General features: G+C 42.5%; 1 protein-coding gene across 5 annotated transcripts in view; it reads right to left on the bottom strand.

Moving 5' to 3' along the window:
* Positions 1-22,351, bottom strand: part of Ggact (gamma-glutamylamine cyclotransferase) — a 32,896-nt gene extending 10,545 nt beyond the window's left edge. The window contains exons 1-2 of one of the 5 annotated variants that reach the window (XM_074043049.1): positions 22,222-22,340; positions 21,508-21,578 (exon numbers count right to left, since the gene is read on the bottom strand). The gene's annotated coding sequence lies outside the window, so the exon portion shown is untranslated. Of the gene's footprint in view, positions 1-4; positions 1,271-21,507; positions 21,579-22,174 lie in introns of those variants that run through there. The other 4 variants (XM_074043047.1, XM_074043051.1, XM_074043050.1 and 1 more) reach the window with 4 other exon arrangements.
* Between the last annotated feature and the right edge of the window lie 426 nt (positions 22,352-22,777).

The following is a 22,777-nucleotide window of genomic DNA, read 5'->3' as shown; positions in this document are numbered from 1 at the left end:
TCACCCAGGGCCCTCCACGCCGACTGTTGTCTAAGTGTGATTTCCCACACTCAGTTAAGAAATGCAGTGAATGATCTGCCTTTTAGAATACTTTTCCAGGCCTGCTGGAGGGGAGTGCAGTTTATAACTCACACTTGGCAGTTGCTCAAAATATCTTTGCCCTGCCTGCAGCAACCAGCCTGGTTAAGAGGAAACAGCCAAGAATCTACGTCTTGTCCTAACCTGTGCTCTGCTTGTACAGGATTCGGGAAACAGGACAGCCAGCTCTGGCTGAAAGCAGGTAACCTCTAATCTAACCTGTGTGCTCCGGAGGCTTCACTGTTTTACTGAGGTAGAAAGCAGGAGACCTGAGAAGATTGCTGCACCCCTTCTTACGTTAATTTTTCTACTGCATAGTATCTTTTGGAAACTTTGGATTAGAAATGCCTTACCTACCTGGGTTTGAAACAGCAATGACTGTGCACTGGTACTATTTTAAAGATTCTTTTTCAGAGACATTTTAAGGTCATAGTAACATAGCTTTCATTTTATATGTTTTGCTTAGTGAGAAATAGACGGTTTGAAATGCAAACTTTAAGTTAGAAGAGCAACTGTAAAATATTACACAAGGCCAGTATCTTCTCCCTTGGATGGCTTGCTAACACAATATTGCAGAATGATGAGAATGTATACCCATTTAAGTAACTCTTAGATAACTTTTAAAAGGCAGACCTACTCAAAGTGAAGAAATAAAAATACAGGTGAGGACCCTGTTTAGCCTTGGCCAGTGTGTCTTATATTTAGTAGTGTACCTATCTGGTTGTTTTGGGAGGAACAAGTCTCCCAGGAAGACTGGAGGTCAAAGTCAAGCTCCTGCTAATCATGAGTGGGGAAGTTACCTTGCTCTGGCCAAGAAAACAAGGCCATAACAATGTGGCAGGAACCTTCAGTTACCTGAGAGGGCCCTCTACCCAACAACACAGGACAGCCAGCAAGAATACTTTGGAAAATAACAGCCAATCCCAATCTCAAAATGTCAAACTTGAATACCAGAGAATACCACCTACTTTACAAAAAGAACCCTGAACACAACTTAGAAAGTCACCCCATGTGGCCCTACCTACTAGTCCTGTTATTGTAAACCAGCACAGCCTCATCCTAATCCAGGGCCTGCTGCTGGTTGGCACTGCCAGCCAGGGGCCATGAGGCCCATTCCCCAGGATCATGAAATTGGGAGCTAAAGGGAACTATAAACCCAACTGGCCACTGAAAATCAGCGAGTGATGTATCATGGTCACCTGGACTCAGGAGAAATTCAAACTCAGCTTCCAATGGGCTTTGGAAACCAGGACTCAATTCCTTGGTAGCAATGACAGACTGATCTTTGGAATCACCTTTTGCTAAAAGTATTAGCAAAACCAGTCTAAATCCTATGAAAAGACACTGGCTACCTTGAAGTAATCAGGAAGGCAGGAGGCAGCAGGTAAGAGGAACAAAAACCTGGAAAAGTTAATTGCCCACATTAGTGTACCAAAAGAAATGAAATGGTACCCCCGACACATGTGCACACACAAATTTTATTTTTAAACATTAAGAAGAAAGCCTTTGCCGGGCACTGGTGGCTCCCGCCTGTACTCCTACCTACTCAGGAGGCAGAGATCAGGAGGATTTAGATTCAAAGCCAGCCTGGGGAAATAGTTCCGTGAGATCCTATCTCGAGAAAACCCTTCACAAAAAAGGGCTGGCCGAGTGGCTCAAGGTGTAGGCCCTGAGTTCAAGCCCTAGCATCACAAAAAAGAAAAAAAAAAAAAAAACCTTTAAAGAAATAAAAGCACTAAACTCAAAATTAAGCCTGATAGGTCTTTTGACTAATTACCCTGTTCCCAAAGCATTCAAATCCTTTCAGTGCTTATATAATCATCCCAAGTTAAATTCAATTAAAATAGCTGAGAGAAAAGTTAAAGCTCAGAATTCCAATAAGGAGGAGTAGGGGAGGAAATTAAGGGCATATTATTGAACACTGATATTTTATATCAAGTGGATCCATTTGCTCACATCCCCAAATCCTAACCCCACAGCTGATCACTGTTCACTGGTGACAGCCTGAATTCTGAGTCCAAAACTCCAAAACTTCCAGAAAAAGGCACACAGCTGGGGCTGCTGAGGGAATGAGATGCACTGAACTGAATCTCACCCTATTACACAATGTACCCCCAAACACACCCCCCCACACACACACACCCACACACACAGCCCTACCTCCCACGTTTTAAAGCGACATCATAGCTAAGAATGCTGATAAGCCAGCGTAGGGAAGAGGAGGCTGGAGCTAACACACTGGTCTGCTCCTTGGGGTTTACAACCCTCCCGGCCTCTCTAGTACTAGGGGTGAGTCCCAGGATCCTATCTACATATCACTAAAAAGCAAATCTTGGTTTATACTTGGCCTTTAAAAAGCACAGTCCAATCCTGGAACACCAAACCCCTTTGGTACAAAACCCTGCATTGCTGCGCTAGGGTTAGTTGAGAACAGATGCTGGCCACCTTCATCATTTTTTCAAAACAACAGAACAATAACTTGTTGCTCCTGTTGTCTGTGGTGCTGAGGAGCAAACCCAGGGCTTCATGCCTGCTAGGCCCCTGAGCTGAACCCCCAGCCAAAAGCATCATCTTTCATTATAGAGTTTTCTGCATTTTTTTTTAATTTTACAGCATTCTTTCAAACCATGATAAAGAGAAAATTGTGTTTATTCAGCCATTTTCTTAATTGTATAACCAAGCATGGCAGGCATTTAACTTTTTTTTTTTTTTTTTTTTTGTCTATAGAAGCTCTGTTATTTCCCTTGCCCCAAACTACTTTTGTAATTAAAAACAAACACTGGGCACCAGTGGCTTACACCTGTAATCCTAATTACTTGAGAGAGTGAGATCAGGAAGATCACGGCTCAAGTTCTGCCTGGGCAAACAGTTCACAAAACCCCATCTCCAATATATCCAGAGTAAAAATGGACTGGAGGTGTGGCTCAAGTGATAGTACACCTGCTTTGCAAGCTCAAAGTCCTGAGTTCAAAACCCCAGTCCCATCAAAAAACAAACAAAGATACTGTACATGTAAACAGGAAGGACAAACCCAAGGATCTGTTCTTCTCTGGTCTTCAGCCACCCATGCCAAGGAACCCTCTTTGGGTGGGAGCAGCCCCATGACCCCTGCAGAAGCTGCTGCCCTGCTCAGTCCCTGGCTGGTATTAACAGAGTTCACACCCGTCTGTCATCCCCTAAAGAGGGGCCATACTTCCCAAACAACATCATGTCTAAATGACCACTGGCCTTGTGGTCTGCATGCATCTGGCACAGTTGTCCAAAGCAGCTCACCTAATGCCCTGGAAGTGCATTTGCTCTTCAAACCGTATGCAAACTTGGTATTGTTCTAACATAAGAGCTGTTTCACTTCTTTTCAAACTGAGGAGTTTCTCTCTCCCTTCCTCCTGCTCCCCCACATGAAGTTCAGCAGTTCTCCAGGGAACAGGTCCCTGTGTCACAGAAGCAAGGCTGATGCAGCACAGGCAAGCATCAGCATCCCAGCCAGCAGCTGGGAGGAGAGAAAAGGCCAGGAAGGATGTGAGGGCCCCTTACACAGTGGGTTCACATTATGATTACTACACTTCCCTAATGTGTTATGTTTTCATAAAATGCACAGTTTTAAAAACATGTATGATATGGTGTCAGAGTAGAGCATGGATTTGTGAGGACAAGAGTTACACACAAGAAACAACACACACAAGATGAAGACACAGGATGAAGTGGAAACTGAGGGAGAACAGAGGCTTCAGGGAAGCGGCTGGCCTAGAAATGGGCAGTTCCCACCCTCCTTCCATGCTCTCCCCAGGGTAAGAGCTGAGGTGGAGGCCCCAAGTCTAACCCAGTCATTCTCAAGCCAAAGAAAACCCTATTCTAGAAGAGTTAAAGATCCAACCAGAAGCAGACAGGCAAATCCAGAATGTGGGACATCTGAGGGAAGAAATGACTGCTTTCTGGAAAAAAAAGAGGGTGATTTGCTCTGGAATAAGATTCATGCACTCAGAGGGGTGCTTTACTCATCTCAGTGCCTCTCAATCCAATCAAGTTGACGATTAAGATTAACTTCATGGCTTTCTCTGCTTTCACAGATGAGAGAACCAGAGAGTGACAGGATGTGAGAGAAGACAGGAATCACCAATATCACACAATATCAATCAAGGAGAGGACATCAGTGCATACATTAAAAGGGTATCTACAACTTAGATGCAATGGAAAAATTCCTTGATAGGTACAAAGTGCCAAAGCTCACTCAAGAGCAGATGACCTGAATAGCCCTGTGTCTATTCATACACTCTTACTTGGTTTAAATGCCTTGCACAGAAGAGCATGGCTTCATTGGTAAATCCTACCAAACACTTAGGAGAAAATAATACTAGTATTAAACAAAGTTTGCCAGAAACCAGAAGAGGAAAAAATACTCTCAATTCCATTTATGAGGCCAATATTATCCCAACACCAAAACCAAATAAATACATTAGTAACAGAAGACTAGATCTACTATCTGTCATAAATTCAAAGTCTTAAATATTATCGGCGCAAATTCACCAATACAGAAAAAGGATACTACATCATTACCAAGGGATGTTTCATCTGAGGAATGCACGGTAGCTAAATCAGCCAGCAATTTACCATAGGAACAGATTTAAATAGAAGAACCATAAGATGATCTCAATAGATGCAGAACAAGCATTTGACAAAATTCAACAAATATACAATAAAAGTTCTTGACAAACTGGGAAGAGAAGATGGCTTCTTCAATCTGCTAAAGGGCATCTATGAAAAACCTACAGTGAACAGCTTTCTTATGGCGAGTAATCAAACACTTTCCCCCAGGATGGACATAAGGCAAGAATGTCCACTCCTATATTCTATTCAACATCAGATTCTGGAGGTTCTAGCGGAGTAGTAAAAGGAAATAAAAGGCATATACTTTAGAAAGAGATAAAGTATCTTTTTTTTCCATCGACACAATTATCTATATAGAACATCCTAGAGAATCCACAAAAGTTAGAACTAAGGAGTTTAGCAAGGACTTAGGGTACAAGAACAACATATAAAAACCAACTGTATTTTTACGCACTAGCAGAAAAACCTGGAACTTGAAATTTTAAAAAAATCTAGTATTATTTATAATAGCACCAAAAAATTGAGACACCAAAGGTCAAATTTAATAAAATATGTGCAAGACTCATACACTAAAATTGAAAACACTGTTGAGATAAAATTCAATATATGAATAATATGCAGAGATTATACCATGCTTTCCTGGATCTGAATACTCAATATTGTTAAAATGTTAATTCTCCCCAAATTAAGCTATAAATTCAACATAATCTTAGTAAGAATCACAATGTTTTTCTTTTTGTAGAAATTGATGAGTTGATTCTAAAATTATACAAGTTCAAAGGATCTAGCATAGCCAAACCAATGTTGAAAAAGCTTAACAAAGTCTGTAGTTCAGTACTTACTTTAAAGCCACAATAAACAAGACAGTGAGGAATTAGAGAAGATCAATGGAACTTTCTTTTTGGGGAAATGCAAATAGTGTGGAAGAGTGTAATGGCTGCAAAACCTTGTGAATGTTCTAAAAAGTACATAGGTGCATATTTAAATGGTGAATTTTATGGTATGTGAACTCAATTTTCAAAATCTAGTTTAAAAATTAATAGAACAGAATATAGTTCTGAAACAAACCCACTCTTGTATGGTCAGTGTTTTAAAAAAAAAAATGGTGCTAGAACAACTACATTTCCATATGCAAAAACAAAACAGGCTGCCCTTAACGCAGAGAAACTAAAGCAGATATTTTAAAAGCAACTGAGGCCAATAGGAAAAGGGGACCAGGAACTAGAGAAAAGGTTAGATCAAAAAGAATTAACCTAGAAGGTAACACACACACACAGGAAATCAATGTGAGTCAATGCCCTGTATAGCTATCCTTATCTCAACCAGCAAAAACTCTTCCTATTATGGCTTATACTCTCTCTTCAACAAAATTAGAGATAAGGGCAAAATAGTTTCTGCCAGGTATTGAGGGGATGGAGGGGGGAGAGGGAGGGGGCGGAGTGGGTGGTAAGGGAGGGGATGGGGGCAGGGGGGAGAAATGACCCAAGCCTTGTATGCACATATGAATAATAAAACAATAAAACAACAACAACAACAACAAAACAGGCTAAAACACTCTTATCTCATTCTGTGGAGTTAAATGAATTCAAATTTATCTAAACATAAGAGCTACCACTTCTGGAAGGGAAACTTTTGATAAGACACAAAACCACAAATAATAAAAACAAACCAAGTTAAGTCTGACTTAAAGATGTTCTGAAAAGAAAAAAAGAAAAAGGCAAATATATTTTAGGCCAAAATATTTACAAAACATCTATCAGGTATAGGACTTGTATCCAGAATATACAAAGAACTCTATGACTCAAGAAGAAAACAACCCAATTAAAGATGGACAAAAGATTTTAACAGATGTGGACTAAAGGTGTGACTCAAAAAGTAGAGCCTGCTTTGTAAGCATGAAGACCAAGTTCAAATCCCAGTCCCACCAAAAAAAAAAAAAAAAAAACCAGCAAAAAAAGATTTAAACAGATGCTTTACCAAAGACATGTGAGTCTCAAGTAAGCATATGAAAAGATGCTCAACATCACCAGTCATTAGGGAAGTGCACATAAAAACCACCATGAGACATTATACCTACTAGAATGGCTAAAACTGAAGACTCTTAGTATCAAGGGTTGGCAAGGATGTAGTATAGCTAAAACTCACACATTGGAAGCAAGTTTGGCAAACAGTTTGGCAGTTATAGAATTAAACATACATTTTCCATGAAACCCACAAGCCTACTCTTAGAAACATACTCTAGACAAATAGGCCACTCTACCACAGACAGACCCACGTGTGAATGTTCCCAGCAGTTCTGTTCATAATAGCCACTGAGCGAATTCCGCCCAATGTCCGCCAACTGGAGAATGCATAACAAATTGAGGCACACAGATACAAGAATGCAGATAAATCTCAAATGCATATGTTGAGCGAAAGACACCAAGGACTGCCATACTGTATGGTTCCACTGAGGTTGTGGAAAGGCGTACAGGACAGAAAACTGGGCAGTGGTTGTGAGGCTGGGTATCAGGAGCAAAGACTGGTTGCAAAGGGAGTGAAGGCAGGTTTGGAGTGATGGGGATGTTCTGTACCTTGATTGTGGTGGTCACTGTACAAGAATATATCATATATATACATATATACACACATATATATATGTGTGTGTGTGTATATATATATGACGAGTATATGTATTTGTTGAAATTCACTATTCACCGAACTTAAAAAAAATCATTGAACTTTAATAGTTAATGGATAAATTTTATCGCATGTAAATCAATAGAGCTGATTTATCTGTAGACAAAAGAAGACCCAGCCACCACCAGCATTTGACCAGTCTTTTTCCCACTACACTTTGACTTGCTTTTTTGTAGTCTGTTAGTGTTCTGTATCAGGCCTTGTTTTCTTTGCCAAACTGGCTCATCTGTTCCTCTCTCCTCCAATTTGAATGGGGAGTCTCTGTCTGTTCCCCTTTCTCAGCTTTGTACCCAGGGGAGGTTAACTCCTCTAGTTCCAGAGACAACACAGAATTGTGGGAACATAAAGTGTGTGATTTAAGCCCCAATCTGAGCTGACCAAGACACCACCAACACGAAATGTGTGTAGCACTGAAGCCTGCTTCATTCCCCATCTCTCTAGTTGGGGATCTTACTTTTCTTACAGCTCCACCCACAGTGGGCCTGCAGGATGGCTTCTCTGGAGATGCCACTCACACGGTGTCCTGCTGAAAGGACTTCCTACCTTCCTCTCAAGTAAGTGCTTCCAGCTTTCTTTCACTAAGCAGCACTAATGATGCCCTGGCTAGACAACTCAATGCCAGTGCCCTGCCCTTTCCTCCTCCCCTGCCCAACACTTCCTTCCTTCTGCAGCTTCACCCCCCGACTCAGCAGTCACAAGCTGTTCCTCTTTCTACTCTGGTCTCCTGTCTAGGACTCTCCATACTTTACTACCTTCACCCCAAAGTCACAAACCAGAGCAGAGCTCAAGCCCTTCAGTCACTTCCCCAGCAACATGCAGGCTGTTTGAGACCCCAGTAAACTGCCTTTTCTTCCCTGCCCAAAACTGCAGCCTAAGCAGATGGATCTGCACACAAGCTGGCTTTCCACCCCCTAATCTTTTTGCACTACATGATTACCCCATTCATGTCTTCCCACTCAAACCACCTATCCTAATGTCCCAGCTCAGATTCTACCTCCATCACAAGCCACCTCTGATTTTTTACATGTAAGTAGACTGGTCACAACCTACTAGTCTACTTTCTTTTGGCAGTGCTGGCCTTGTGCATGCTAGGCAAACACTCTACTAAATTTTCTTTTGCTTTCCTATTTTTTTAGAGGTACTGGGGTTTGAACTCAGGTTCATATGGTTACTAAGCAGGTGCTTTACCATGTGAGCCACTCTGCCAGCCCTCTACTAAACTTTTTTTTTATTGTTTTATTTTTATTTTTTTTAATTTTTATTTTATTCATATGTGCATACAATGTTTAGGTCATTTCTCCGCCCCTCCCCCTGCTCCCTCCCTTACCCCCCTCCTTACCCCTCACTACCAGGCATCTACTAAACTTCTTAAGGCAGGTGACACACTTTAACTTTCTTGTTTCCCATAAAGAGACATGTGTAGAAAAAATGTGTTCATTCATTTGGTCCTTGGAATCCCCAATTAGCCAATTTGTTTTCATTATCTGGACCACAAACACACGACCACACAGCTTCCAATGTTTATTTTAAAGCTCCCTCCACCAACAGAAACACGAGGTATCCAGAGATCACCAGCTCATTATTCCACGTACACTGACGATAGATGGAGATGCAGAGAGGTTGGCACTCAGTGCACTGTCCCAGGCACGAGAGCCAGACAAGGGCAGCCAGTGCTGACCAAGGCCACCAGGTCAGGCTCTACCCTTGTCTGTCAGGCCACAGACACAGGCTCTACCCTTGAGCTCAAAGTGTGCTACAGTGGACACCCTTATCTGAGGGGAAATATCCCAGGATACTGAGGATGCCTTCAACTGCAAATAGTACCAAACTCTACGTATATTATGTTTTTCTAAATATACACACCTCTGGCAAAATTTAATTTACAAACTAGGCAAAGTAAGAGTGAATGACACTAATAAAAAATACAACAGTCTTAACAATGTTCCATAATAAAAGTTATGAGAATGTGGACCCTCATCATCTTTTTGTACTTTAGCCTTTTCACTTAATAGAAGCACTCTCCAGCTTATCTTTGCCATATCTGAATTGCCAGCTTCACCACTCTTGCACTTTGGGGCCATTATTAAGTAAACTAGGAGTCATTTGAACAAAGCACTATGCTACCTTGGTAGTGGAGCTACATAAAGCTATTAAGTGACTACCGAGTGGGTAGTGTATACTGCATGGATACATCTGTCCTAGGCAGGACAGGTTTCATCACATTTTTAACAGTGCATGAAATTTATAAATTGTTTATTTCTGTATTTTCCCATGTAATATTTTAAGACTACAGTTGACTACAGTAATGAAAACCTTGGAAAGCAAAACTGTTGATAAGAGAGAATTACTATAAGAGGGCTGGAACGTGTACCTAAAGAACTCTATAGTAGAAAACAGTGGGTAAATGGAATTCTAAAAACAGCACACACTGATTGTTTTGGACTGAAATTTGTCCCCCAAAAGTCATAAGTTGAAATCCTAACCTCCAGTGCCTCAGAACGTGACTGTATTTGGATATAGGGTATTTAAAGAGGTGATTAGGTTAAAATGAGGTGTTGAGGGTGGGCCTCAACCCAGTCTGACTAGTATCCCTCCAAGAGAAGGAAATTTGAACACACAAAGGGAAACTAGAAATGCCCACACACAGTATGTAGGAAAAGACCACAAGGAAACACAGGGAGAAAAGGGCCATTTACATGCCATGGAGAGCCCTCAGAAGAAAGCAACCCAGCCAGCACCTATCATGGACCTCCAGTTTAAAAAACTGTGAGAAAATTCTGTTGTTCAAGCCACCTGACTCATGATACCTTGTTATGGTGGCCCCAGCAGACCCACATGACAGCATGAGGAGCCTCAGTGACATCATCCCAAGTACAAGAAGGCTGATGCAAAGGGTTACATTGTATGATTGCACTGATGAAAACACCCAGAACAGGTAAACTACAGAAACAGAAAGGGAACTGATGGCTGTGAGGGCTGAGAGGTGGAAGGGATGGGGTTTTCTATAGGGATGAAGAAAATATTCTGCAACTAGATGGGAGGTAGTTGCCCAACAATGAGAATGTACTGAGTATCACTCAGTTCTTCACTTTTGAAAGGCTTTTTATTGTGTGAATTTCACTTCAATAAGAAAACTACTGCTATTAAAAAAGCTCACTAGAATATTCTTGCTCCTCCTACCCAAAATTGCACTGAATTGATAGCCATAGAAAAGGTGGCAGAATCTTCAAGTGACACACACTGTAGAGAAAAATAGAAAATGTGTACATGAGAAAAGAAAACATTTAAACCCTATCTTTCAGAGATAACTGCTTTGAAACTTTTAGTATCATTCTAGACCTTTTTCTTGGCAAATGAAGCCATATTACGTTTTTGCTTTTGTTTTTTTAAATGGGAACATGCTGTTTTGTAATTTTTTAAAGTGTACATCACCTACTTATAACTTTACCTCTGTTACCTAAACTTTTATTGGTTCTAAAGTACTCTCTTGTATGACTAATATCACTTACTATGCTTTGAGCAGAGGCAACTGTTCATATATAAGTGGCTTAAGTAACCAAGGGCTCTCATAAAACAGGTTCTGAGGTGTCATTAAGGACACCTTTTTTTTTTTTGCTTTGGCCTCAATTTATTGAGTTTGCCTTAGGCTCATCCCTTTCCTAAACACAAGAATTGCTGCTGTAACTTCCAGTTTTACATCTTCATGAAAGCGTATCTACAAGGCAGGAAAGGCCAATTCTGCCAATTCACCACAGTTAGAAGTATCCTCTGTTAGGACGAAGCACCAAAGCATGTTTGGGAGAGTGGCCTTTGTATACCACAGCCTAGTATAAGAAATATGAGCCGAAATGCATTCATTTTCCTCTGTGTTAGACATTTTGATTGTCTGTATTTTATTGCTCTTAGCAGTGGTACACTGAAAGCCCTTGTACATTTTGAGGCACATGCTTACTTATGTCCTTAAAGTTTTTAGAAGTAGAATGACTGGTTCAGAAGGTTTAAATAGTTTTAGAGCATACAGTTAAGTATTAGCATCTTGTTTTTCCAAAAGTTGTACAATTTGTACTTCTGGTTATTGGTAAATGTGTGACTACTCCTTCCTGTGTACTCCCTGGTTAACTATAGGTAGCATCATTTTGTTTTCTTTGCCTATGTAACTGAAAAAGGAAAAAGAGAGAAAACTGTTAACTAAATAAGTCTCTACAAAGATATGAATACAATATATTAGAATATGATGTGTTTAATGTCATGTTCAGCACAGCATGAACACGAGAACAGGCAGGGAGGGATTCTGTTCATGATGTGCTAGCAGCCCCCGACTGGACCTTGTGAACTGATCTTGGAGGGTTAAAAGTTCATCATGGTGGAAGAGGCAGCCTTCTAGGCCAGGTAGAGCTTGGTGGGAGCTGGGTCAACAAGTGAGCAGGCACAGAGAAGCCCAGGCAGACAGGGAGCCCCTGGGGCTACTAGGAACCAGGGCACGGCATGCACGGCCAAGGGCAGGCGGGGGAAGGCCTGGGACTTAGTTTAGTAGCTTAGGAATTAGGGGACATGAACCTATATTTAAAATAAAACACATTAAAAAGCTCGCCAGGTGACTCTGATGATCAACCTTTTTGGAAGCCACTGATGGTGGGAGGGGCTGTTTGGTTTTATATTGATGCTTTTAATGGCCACCTTTTGGATTAAAGAGGATTCATGCTTGTATACTACAAAAAGAGATGGCATATTAATTCACTTTCATAGGATTTTCTAGGAAAAAATTTCTACTTAGCCTTATCCAGGGGAAAAGTTCAATTAACCAGAAAAATAATTTTTCCAAGTATTAAAGCTTTAACATTTGTATACACCTACACCTTTTTCAAAAGAGCTTCAAGTGTCCAAGTTATACAAAATGCATAAAAATAAATACAAAATATCTAACTTTAATTAAAAGAGAGCCCTTTCCAAGTAAGGAAGTATTGGCCCTTTAAATTTACCATCATTTTACAGTAATGCTGAGTACAAATTTTAAGAGAATTATGTTTTTACTCTGATGATTCAAGGTCAAATTGAAGTGTAAATACTAAGCAACAAAAAATGTTCACTTACAAAATGTGGACTACATTACATTTTTTACTTTCAACATCTGGTGTCAGCAGCACAACACAGGACACGACTCTAAGTGCTGTGAGCTGGGCTGCGGTGCCAGCTGGGCCTCTGGGGGAAGGAGGCAGGATTTTAACTATACCCCAGATGGCTGGTTTTCTGGGAGCCTAAAGGTTTAAAAGACCACTATTGTATTTGTTTTTAATTCTGAATATAATGATGCAAGGAAAAGACTGGATTGATATAAACCTGACACACTTTCTCTCTGTACAATATTTCACAAACAGCAGCCTATCAGCCTCACCCTCCCCAAACAATAGTTAGCCAATTGGGAAGATTGTGAACCCAAACCTGTCCATCTGTGCCTCTTGCTGCCTGTTCTGGCTGTGGGGTTCTGGTGGGTGGCTGCTCACATGGCCCATGATAAGGCTGTCCCCAGCATTTCTGTCCCTGTGTGATTACTGCTCTTCAAGAATAGGCTAAGTTTAGTGACTCCCTTCAAACAAACAATACAGAGGAGGTGATGGGGTGTTATTCAACAGATTAGGTTATAAAATTAGGTTTCTGTCTTAGGGCTCTCCTTTGCTGTCTCAGGTTCCTCACCAAGGGAGTCTGATACATTTTATAGGCTCTCTATGGAGACACTGATGTGGACAAGAACTGAGGCTTCATAGATAGCCAGAAAGGACCACAGGCCTGCCACCTGTTACATGAGCCTAGAGCCTCCCTGCATCAAGCTTGGAGATGACCACAGCCCCAGCCTGCACCCTGAGGGCAGCAGTGAGAGACTCCATGCTAGAGTCATTCAGGCAAGCAGCATTCAAATTCTGGCCCACAGAACTCTGGGTAATGCTTTCTGTTTACAGCCACTAATTTGGGTGGTTGTTTCCAGCAGTAGATAACAAATTCAGGAGGGCCAAGTCTAAATTTCTGATTGTGGCTCACAAAGGCCAGTCCCAAGTCAGTCATCTCTCTCTGGTCACATTTGAGCCATGCTTCACACTGCTCTGTGGCATAATCTGTCCTTTTTGTTCACAAGGTTGCTACAGCTTTTAGGACCTCCTGACCCTTCATTTCTCTATATCCTGCCTAGCAAAATCCTATCGGTCCCTCAAGATTTCCAGGTCACTTCAAGCACCATCTCCCCTGTGTAATCCCCCTGATCCCAAAGCCCCAGGGGCAGAAGCAATCCAGTAACTTTGTAGCCCTATGTCCTTGTCCAATACCTGCTGAGGTTTGCAGTCCCAGACCACCAAGAAGGCTGGGCACCAGCAACTACATGCAACTCTCAACCCTAGAATCTGTGCTTACCAATGAGAAGCCATTGGTAAGTTGCCAACCTAAAGTCCTCTGCACCTGAATGTGTTAACGTCTCCATCCAACCAGGACATGTCTCATCTACCCACAAGCCTTAGCATCAGAGAACTAGCATATCTCACTGGGGTTACTACCTTCACACTTTCAAGTTTGGCCAACTGTCCTAATAATGTGCTCTCCAGCAAAAGCACCCAGCATAAGACCCCAACTGCATCTGGCTACTACATCCTTAGTCTCCTTCTTTTGTCATGATCTTTTAAAGATTTTCAGGCCATTTATTTTGTTGGATGTCCCTCAATTTGCTATCATCTGGGTTGCCTCTGGGTTAAATCTAGGCCATGTGTGCTCAGCAGGAATTCTTCAAAATGTTCTCTCTCCTACCACACAGCACACAGTTCCAATTTGTCCCATTGATGATGTTCACTCTGATCACCTCATTTAGGTGGTAACCCCAGATTTTTCCTAAGGTGAAGTCTCTCTTCCTCCTTATAGCTTTACTATATGTACTTTGTGAAGAGGTATCTCAAAACTGCAAATACTCCATTCACCAAAATTGTCATTTGTTCATTTGCTTACTTGTATCTGTGTGGACCTATCCAATGCTATCAATGTTTCTGTTGACACTCAAATTGTCCTTGATTTGGACAAATGGAGCTCATTCCAACAGGTTTTTCTGTCCCCTGGACTCAGTTCATCATTCTCTGAATACTTGCTTTGCTTTCTTGCTTAAGATGCTCCAACTTCATCTTTGACTTTCACATCTAAGCCCTGTGATCAGTCATTTCTCCAAGAAGCTCTTGTTCCTCTTAGTGGAAAATGGTATCTAAAAGCCAGGATCTGGATATGACATGTGCTCATGGATACTGGGATATACCTGCTCCCACCTGCCTCAACAGAATACATGTGTATTTGCATCTATATTCACTTCCATATCTATGTTTATTGAAAACCATGAGTTTACACCAATATTCTCTATCCAATCTATACAACAGTATTCCTTCTAGCTTTCTATATTTTTATATTAATAACTCCATTCTTTGACAGTGGGAAAACTTGAGTGCAGTGACTGATCAATCCTTCCATGTGTAACTAATTTCCCATCTCAGCTATCTCCATTTCCCCTGCTCAGGCTCTAATTCCTTAAAACAGGACAAACTCCCCTCCCCCTACTACCCCTATAGTATGGCCTACTTAATGCACTCAGGCTTGTACTCTCCAAGTCAGGGTCCGGGAGGGAGCTACAGACTGCCTCTCTTTACAGGGAGAGCTACAAAGCCACAAGGCATGGGCATATGTGTAACAGGGTGACAAGAATTTGTGGCTATTCATGTAATCCACCACATCAGGCTCTTATGTTCACTGCTAGCTTGTGGCTTCCATTCTCAAGGTCCCTTCATGACAGAAAAATGGCTGTTAAAATTGCTGCCATACTACCATATTCAAAGGAGTAGGAACAGGGAAGGGCAGGGTGAGGAAACAAGGCCCTACTTCCAGTTGAACCAGTCTCCTTTTCAACACCTCCCTGGAAGTCCTGCACATCTCTGGGGAAAACTTTTTTTTTTTTTTTGTCTTTTCTTTTTTTTTTTTTGGTGCTGGGATCGAACCCAGGGCCTCACGCATGCTACCTGCACATCTCTGTTTCTCTCTCATTCTCCACACCTAGACACATCTCTGAATAAAATGGGATCAGGAACTAATATAGAGGACAATGGATATTTGGTAGCAACTTTAAATATTAATAAATGGTTAAGTGGATACACCATGCCACTAAAGAGACAGGGAGCAAAGTGCAATGAAAACAGTCCTAGTTCTCTGCCCATCCACAGGGAAGAAAGGGAAACTAAAAAACAGAGTGGAGGATAATCTCAGAAACATACGAGAACCACCCTATGCAAACAGGGAGATTTATTCTGCAAGATCCCCCAGAGGCAAGCCTTGGCAATACATTTCAGGTGAATCGATGAATCAATGCTGTGCCACCTCAAGGAAAATGGAAAGAGCAACTATCTAATGCAAAGACTTTATGAAAGTTTTTCTATTTATAAATTACTACAGCAGTGCAGTTTCCTAATATTGTGCCAATACCCCTCAGATCATAGCTGTCTGGTGCTATTCCTGGCAGCAGGAGCCAATGTGGTACAGATACAAGAACACAAACCTTCGAACTAAATATGCCTCAAACTTCATGGTCAGGTAAACCCTGCCCCCTTGTAGCTGTGTGCCCTTCCTTGTTCAAGGCATTTCATCTTTCCGATTCTTGGTTATAGCACTGGAAGATGAGACAAATGACTGATGGATGAAGATCATGAATAAAATTCTAGCCTACAGGTGATGTTAATAACTACCAGCCCCCTTTTGAGAGAAGGGTAAATCACAGAATTATAAGGACTAAATAATAGAATGTATCACAGATATAACAGTGTCTGGCATATAGCTGTGTCCAGTAAATGCTATCTGATTTTTAAACTTATTCATAAAAAATCCATATACTACTCATCTGGTATGGCTGACTGATGCTCTTGATAAAGAAGTTTAACTTTTTATGCACAGAACAAATTTGGTATAAACCCTTCCTGGCATTAATAAACATGGTATGCTAAAAATGATGTTAAGATTACCATGTTCCTGGCAGCTTTCCTCAGAAGAGCCAAAAGACAGAAGCCACCCAAGGTAATTCTGCTACAAAATGGATGAACCTTGTGGACATTAGACCAAATGCAATAAGCCAGTCACAACAGACAAATGCTGCATGACTGTACTCTTATCAGGTATCTAAACAGCCATAGTCACAGGGACAGAAAATAGAAAGGTAGGTAGCAGGAGCTAAGGGGGAGGGGAGTGAGGAATTAGTGTTGAGTTTCAGTTTGGGAAGAGGAAAAAGTTCTGGACATGGATAATGGTGATGGTGGCACAATGATGTGAAAACATTTAATGTGATTGAACCGTCATTTAAAAATGGTTAAGATGTTAAATGGTTAAAATGAGGTTATAGATTTTTTTTCCACAACTAAAGTTAAAATGGTTTGTAAATGATATAACACTTCAGCTTTTTATAACCATGCAGCATCATCGAGTCCTCTGTACTGTGAGTATATGTACACACACGTGTATATATATGCAGCTTGCTGCCCAGGGTTAAATCGGGTCTGGACTCAGGAATTCTTTCCAGGACATACTTTCTTGAATAAACATTTGGGACATATTAGAATACAGCTTCCAAAGGAAAAAATGAAACTTGACACCTTGTCTATGTAATATTTGCTAATATCATCAGAGAATCAAAGGATGTTAAAACTGGAAGAAACTTCATAAATGACATGTTAGAGTTGAAGAAAGTGAAATCTAGGCCTTAGCTAAATTGATCTACTTGAGATAACACCAGGAGCTAGCACAAGAAGAGCAGGGGAGATGGTATCTCCTGGTCTGCTCTGGACAGAGCAGTACAATGGCCTTGTCTTTCCAGAAGTCCTTACCTCTGAGCCACACTGTTTAATACACTGCCACCAGGGGGCAGCAGGTATATTAATCTGGTATCCTAAAATTCCTGGACTGAAACGCCCAATGCATTTCCACTATTCCTTCCTTTTAAACCCACTCCTCCAAATATGTATGAACATATATTTGACTTTATTAAAATGACTTGAACAAGATAAGTTTAAAGAAGATTCATAAATAATTTTTAAAACAAAACAAAGACTTGGGTCCAATGACAGTAACATGCTTAACATCTATTATTTCTGAATTTTCCAACCCTATTTGATGTACTATGTTGTCAGTTAAACCAGAAGTGACCTGGCCTCAGCAATCCACCCCATTTCATTAACACTCTGCACCAGATCTTTCTAGTATTGGCCTCTAAAGCTTTAAACCACAACCTCAAAAGCCCATCTGGCAATCTGTCTTCAACCTTCCTTTGTCAACTCAGTTTGTTTTTTTCTTTTTCTCATGTCTCTGTATTAGAAAGAAGGTCTGTCAATCAGTCTACCCCTCCAGCAACCTTTCAGAATTGAAAGTCCCACAGAGTAAATCCAAGTAGGTGATATAACCTTTGCTCCCTGGTTTTTAAATGGCACTATCAACAGGAAGCTCGAACTGGAACTCAGGGGTGGAGACTGAATTTACAGACCAGGCTTTCCTGGGCAATGACCTTGCGTGCCCAAGACGTTGACAGTTTTTTTTGGATGGGAGGAGTGAGAGGACAAACATTAACAGTGCATTTTGGCAACTACTCCATTTTGAAGCAGCAGTGACCAGTGATCACAGTTCCTGAATCACCAAAGAGAGGCACGGGATTTTTATTTGACAAGGGAAATGTCAAGTACTCTCCTGCATCAAGCTCGCCAGGCTTTCATAAGAAAGAGGGGTCCAATGCAAGCTCTGACCTCTGTTTCACAAACACAAAGGGCCTGTTTTTTCAAACTACAGCAGTGTTCACTATAGTTAAGAGGCACTTGAATAAATTACTTCACTCACATCCAGTTTGCTCTCAGGTAGTTAACCTTTCACCCGTCAACCTAATCTAGTGCAAAACTCATGGCAAAGCAAATATGGCAGTATTGATACAATGGTAAAATAGGAATGAGATGCTCACAGAGGAATCGAAAACATGGATCACTGCAACGTGCGTGTGTATGCAGGTATGATCATTCTGATGTCCCTTGCCAAGTATGACCTCTTAGTAGTGAGATATAAAAATGACTCCTATCTGTATAAAATTCTGGTTTAATTTTTCAATATAGAATATTTTCCATAATCAAATGTACAAAGTCATCAGAAAAACCAGGAATATTTATTTTCATAACAAGTATATACATTTAATTCAGCAATTTATTCAAGAATTAGTAAACATTTTTATAATCTCAAAAACCTGAAATTAGATTTTAAAAAACCTCACAAAGCACGTACAACATCTACTAGGATAACTAAAAACAAAACAAAACCTGATAATATGAAGTGCTGACAAGGATATGGAGCAACTGGAACTCTCATACATTGCTGGTTGAATACAAAGTGGTAGAGCCAATCTGGAAAGTTTTTTATGAAAACTATATAATATCTAGTGGTGTCTTACAAAAGTAAACACACACTGAGCCAGGCACAGTGGCTCACTCCTATAATCAATTCCAGATATGAGGGAGGCAGAGTTCAGGAAGATTGTGATTCTAGGGGAAAAGTTAGTGAGACTCCCATGTCAACTAAAAAAAGCTGGATGTGGAAGTGTACACCTGTCATCACAGCTGTGGGAGCCGAGTAAGTAGTAAGATCAGGGCCAGACCAGCCCTTCCAAAAATGCAAGACCCTATCTCAAAAATAACCAAGGAAAAAGGGCTGGGGACATGGCTCAAGCAGTAGGGTACCTGCCTAGCAAGCATGAAACCCTGAGTTCAAACCCCAGTACTGTCAAACAAATGACCACAGCTCAATAGAAAAATGGGGAAAAGGATATGCACCTAGTTTCCCTCTACTATTCTTTCTTTCAGCCGGCACCAGCATAATGCCTCTGATGCTTTAGAATTTAGGAGTCACAAACATTCCAGGACACAGGAGAACATTTCCCACTTGTAAGTTTATGTGTTCAAAGATGTGTTGCCCTGGAATCCAGCAGTATAGTGAGTCTGAGAGTCCGAAAGGCTTTTGGCTCCAGAATCCTTTCACAGGACACAAGATAAGTTAGCCTGCTTCACACAGAGACCAGCAAGTCCACATGGACCAAACAGCCAGTTCTCAGTCCTACTGAGGGGTGGGGTAAGATAAGACGATGAGCGAAGACAAGTGTTTAAGAAGGCCTTAAAACCAAACAAGGGCTGGATGCATGGCTAAATGGTAGGGTACCTGCCTGGTAAGCACAAGGCTCTGAGTTCAAACCCCAGTACTGCTAACAAACAAATGATTGTGGAAGGCAATCTCAAACCCTGGGCTTGGGCCCATGGAAGGAAAGTATTTCCATTTAGTGGAACAAGTGGCCCTGGTACCAGCCCAATGGGCCAAGGAATGCCTTAAGTAGAAAAAGTTCCCACTGATTTAGAGAAGGAATTCAATGTTCTCAACTACTTTAAGAAGTAACAGTTGTATTCTCTCCTACAGATAATCAAAGTAAGAAGAGAAAGAAGAGTACATTCTAAGCCAACAGGCAAAGCTGACTTTAGGAGTGTTGAGGGTTCCTAAGTCCTTTAAAGTAGGGTAAGTATATATTTAAACCACTTCTGAAGTAGACTTGCCAAAAATGGGGAGCCCAAATGTAATTAAGCCTTCAGATTTAACTCCCAGTTACAGGAAATATAAATCATATTAAAAAGTGGCCAGAATATGGGGGCTGGTAGAATAGCTCAAGAGGTAGAATGCCTGCCTAGCAAGCATAAGACTCTGAATTCAAACCCCAGTACCTCCCAAAAAAAAAAAAAAAAAAGCCAGAATATTTGGCATTCTATAGGTAGTCAATCAAGAGACTTCAACAACTCATCGGCATTAAAGAAACCCACAGAGCTGCTCCAGACCAGGGTTGGCCTGTGGGTAAGTCCAACTCATGAGTGGATTTAAAATAACTCTGAAAATTAAGTATTATGTGAATACAGCCATGCTACTTTTGCATGACAGTGGCAGATCTGAGCACTTGTACAGAGACCCAATGGCCTGAAAACCTGAAAACCTATCTTGTCTCTTCCTGGGGAACAGGAAGAGACACTCTACAGCTACCACGTGTGGCCCTTGTTCGGATTCTGAGTCACACAAATCAACAATAAAAATGAGTGCATTTTTGAGCCAATCAGGGAAATGTAACTAGGAACTAGATTTTAGAAGACATTAAGGAGTAATTATCAATTTCATTAGAGGGTGACAATGCTACAATAGTTATACCAGAAAATGTCCTTTCTTTGGAGGTGCATACATAGGCATACGCTGTTATATTATCTGGAACAAAGTGTTTTAGATTGCTTCAATAATAAATGAATAAAAATAAAGATGCAAATAAGGCCAAACAAGAATCATGAAATCTATTTGATGGCTTGGAAATTCATTATATTATTCCCTGTGGTTCTATGTTTGCTTACTATTTCCTTAATGAAAAAAAAATTGGAATCTTGATCAAAAATAGAGCTTACCACCAGAGTGCCTTGCTTCCTGGCACTTATCTGGCTCAGCCCTCCCCATCCCAGTGTGGCCTCAGCACATCTGTTGCTGAACTCTCTCTGAAGCTTCATTTTAATTGTTATGTTGCCCACCACCAGGAACGCCACTTTCTCATTCCTCTGCCCATAAAACTTCCCTCTGCTCAGATCTGACCCTTTCCATACCCTCCCGTGGGTATTCATCCCTCCACTCAACAGCAGACTGCCTCTCCCTCCATTTATGTCTACTGCCTCACAATGCCATACAAACCCAGAAACTTCCGATAACTAGGTTCTTCTCTGTAAACCCACTTAGGGGTGTGCGACCGCACCTCACGGAGTGTGAGGCCCAAAGATAGGACCTCAAAACCCAAACGAGACTGCCTTGCTCTGAGCTGTTTCTCTGACCACGGAAGCTTGGATTGAAGAATGAATTCTTATTAACCATGATGCTGGGTGGTTACGTTTAACTGAGACTCTGAGTAAAATCTCTAATAGCTAAGGTTTACCCCAGATGGAGAATGTTCTAGAGAAGACTACGAAGATCGCTTGATGTTGGCCTTTTATCTGCACCTTTCCTTGGGCAGTGTCCCTCTTCAAACATGGCTAGGTACTACACCTCCACAGCACCCACCTGGCCAAGGGCAGGTAGAAAGAAAGTCTCCCAGTGACTCCACCTGCTGGCAGCTGGAATTCTCAAGAACTCTTAGTAGGTAAAGAGAAAAAAATGAACAGATAATTAAAAAGTTAAATAGTACAGGTTTCTATCCGTGTTCTGGCCCACATAGCCTCTATCCAAAGTCACCATGGACTGCCACTCTCTCCGGGACTGTTAGGGCCCTGGTTAGCAAAATCAACTAGTGAAGACTGCATCCACCCAAATCAACTAGTGAAGACTGCATCCACCCAAATCAACTAGTGAAGACTGTATCCACACAAAAACCACCGCCGAGAGACGCAGGTAAGCTTGCGGTCTCAGCTCTCCAGCTGGGAAGCAGCTCGCAGTTTCTCAGGGCTGCTGGGGGCTGGAAAACGAAGACCTGCGCTTTCCACGGGTCGATCCCGTTGACTGGGAGACGGCCTTTGGTTTTTAATTCATGATTCGTCCCTGGGACGTTTAGCACAATGAATAATCTGCTCTCTGAAGTTTTTAAAAGGCTGTTAGTCCAGTGCACTCTCCCTTCACTCCAACACTAACAGCCTAAGCGTGGGGTTCAGGAGTTGGGTTAAAAACGAGTGGGCAGAGCCGCCTCGCTGGGTTTCGGGGAGACCGTGGCGTGACGGCTAGTGGGGCGAAATACCAATGGTGGCCAGGCTGGGAGTCCAGGCGGTAGGAGGACTCGCTCACATTCACGACGGCTCCTCGGGGCCGTTTCTCAGCCGCTCGGCTCCGGTCCACCCGGCGGCCGCTTCCCCGGGGCAGGCGGGGCCTGGGCCGGTGCGGGTCGCGCCTCCGCCTTCGGCCGCGGAACGCGGACGCCACACGCCGGGGGCGGGGCGGAAACGCCCTCCCGGGCCCGCGGCGCGCAGGCCGCCCCGGGCGGCGCCCCCTGCAGGCGGCACGCGGCGCCGGAGCCCGAGCCCGAGCCCCAGTCGGAGCCCGCCGCGCCCGCCGCGGGGACGCGGACCGCGCGCGCACCTGGCCCAGAGCGCACCTGGCCGCGGGGACACCGGGCCGCGGGACACCTGGCCGCGGGGACACCGGGCCGCGGAGACGCGGACCGCGCGTGCACCTGGCCCAGAGCGCACCTGGCCGCGGGGACGCGGACCGCGCACGCACCTGGCCCAGAGCGCACCTGGCCGCGGGGACACCGGGCCGCGGGACACCTGGCCGCGGGAACGCCAGGCCGTGCGCACAGCTGGCCCAGAGTGCACCTGGCCGCGGGGACACCGGGCCGCGGGGA

Source organism: Castor canadensis, chromosome 10 (assembly GCF_047511655.1).
Source record: "Castor canadensis chromosome 10, mCasCan1.hap1v2, whole genome shotgun sequence".
NCBI lineage: Eukaryota > Metazoa > Chordata > Mammalia > Rodentia > Castoridae > Castor > Castor canadensis.
This window is presented reverse-complemented; position numbering and strand designations above follow the sequence as displayed.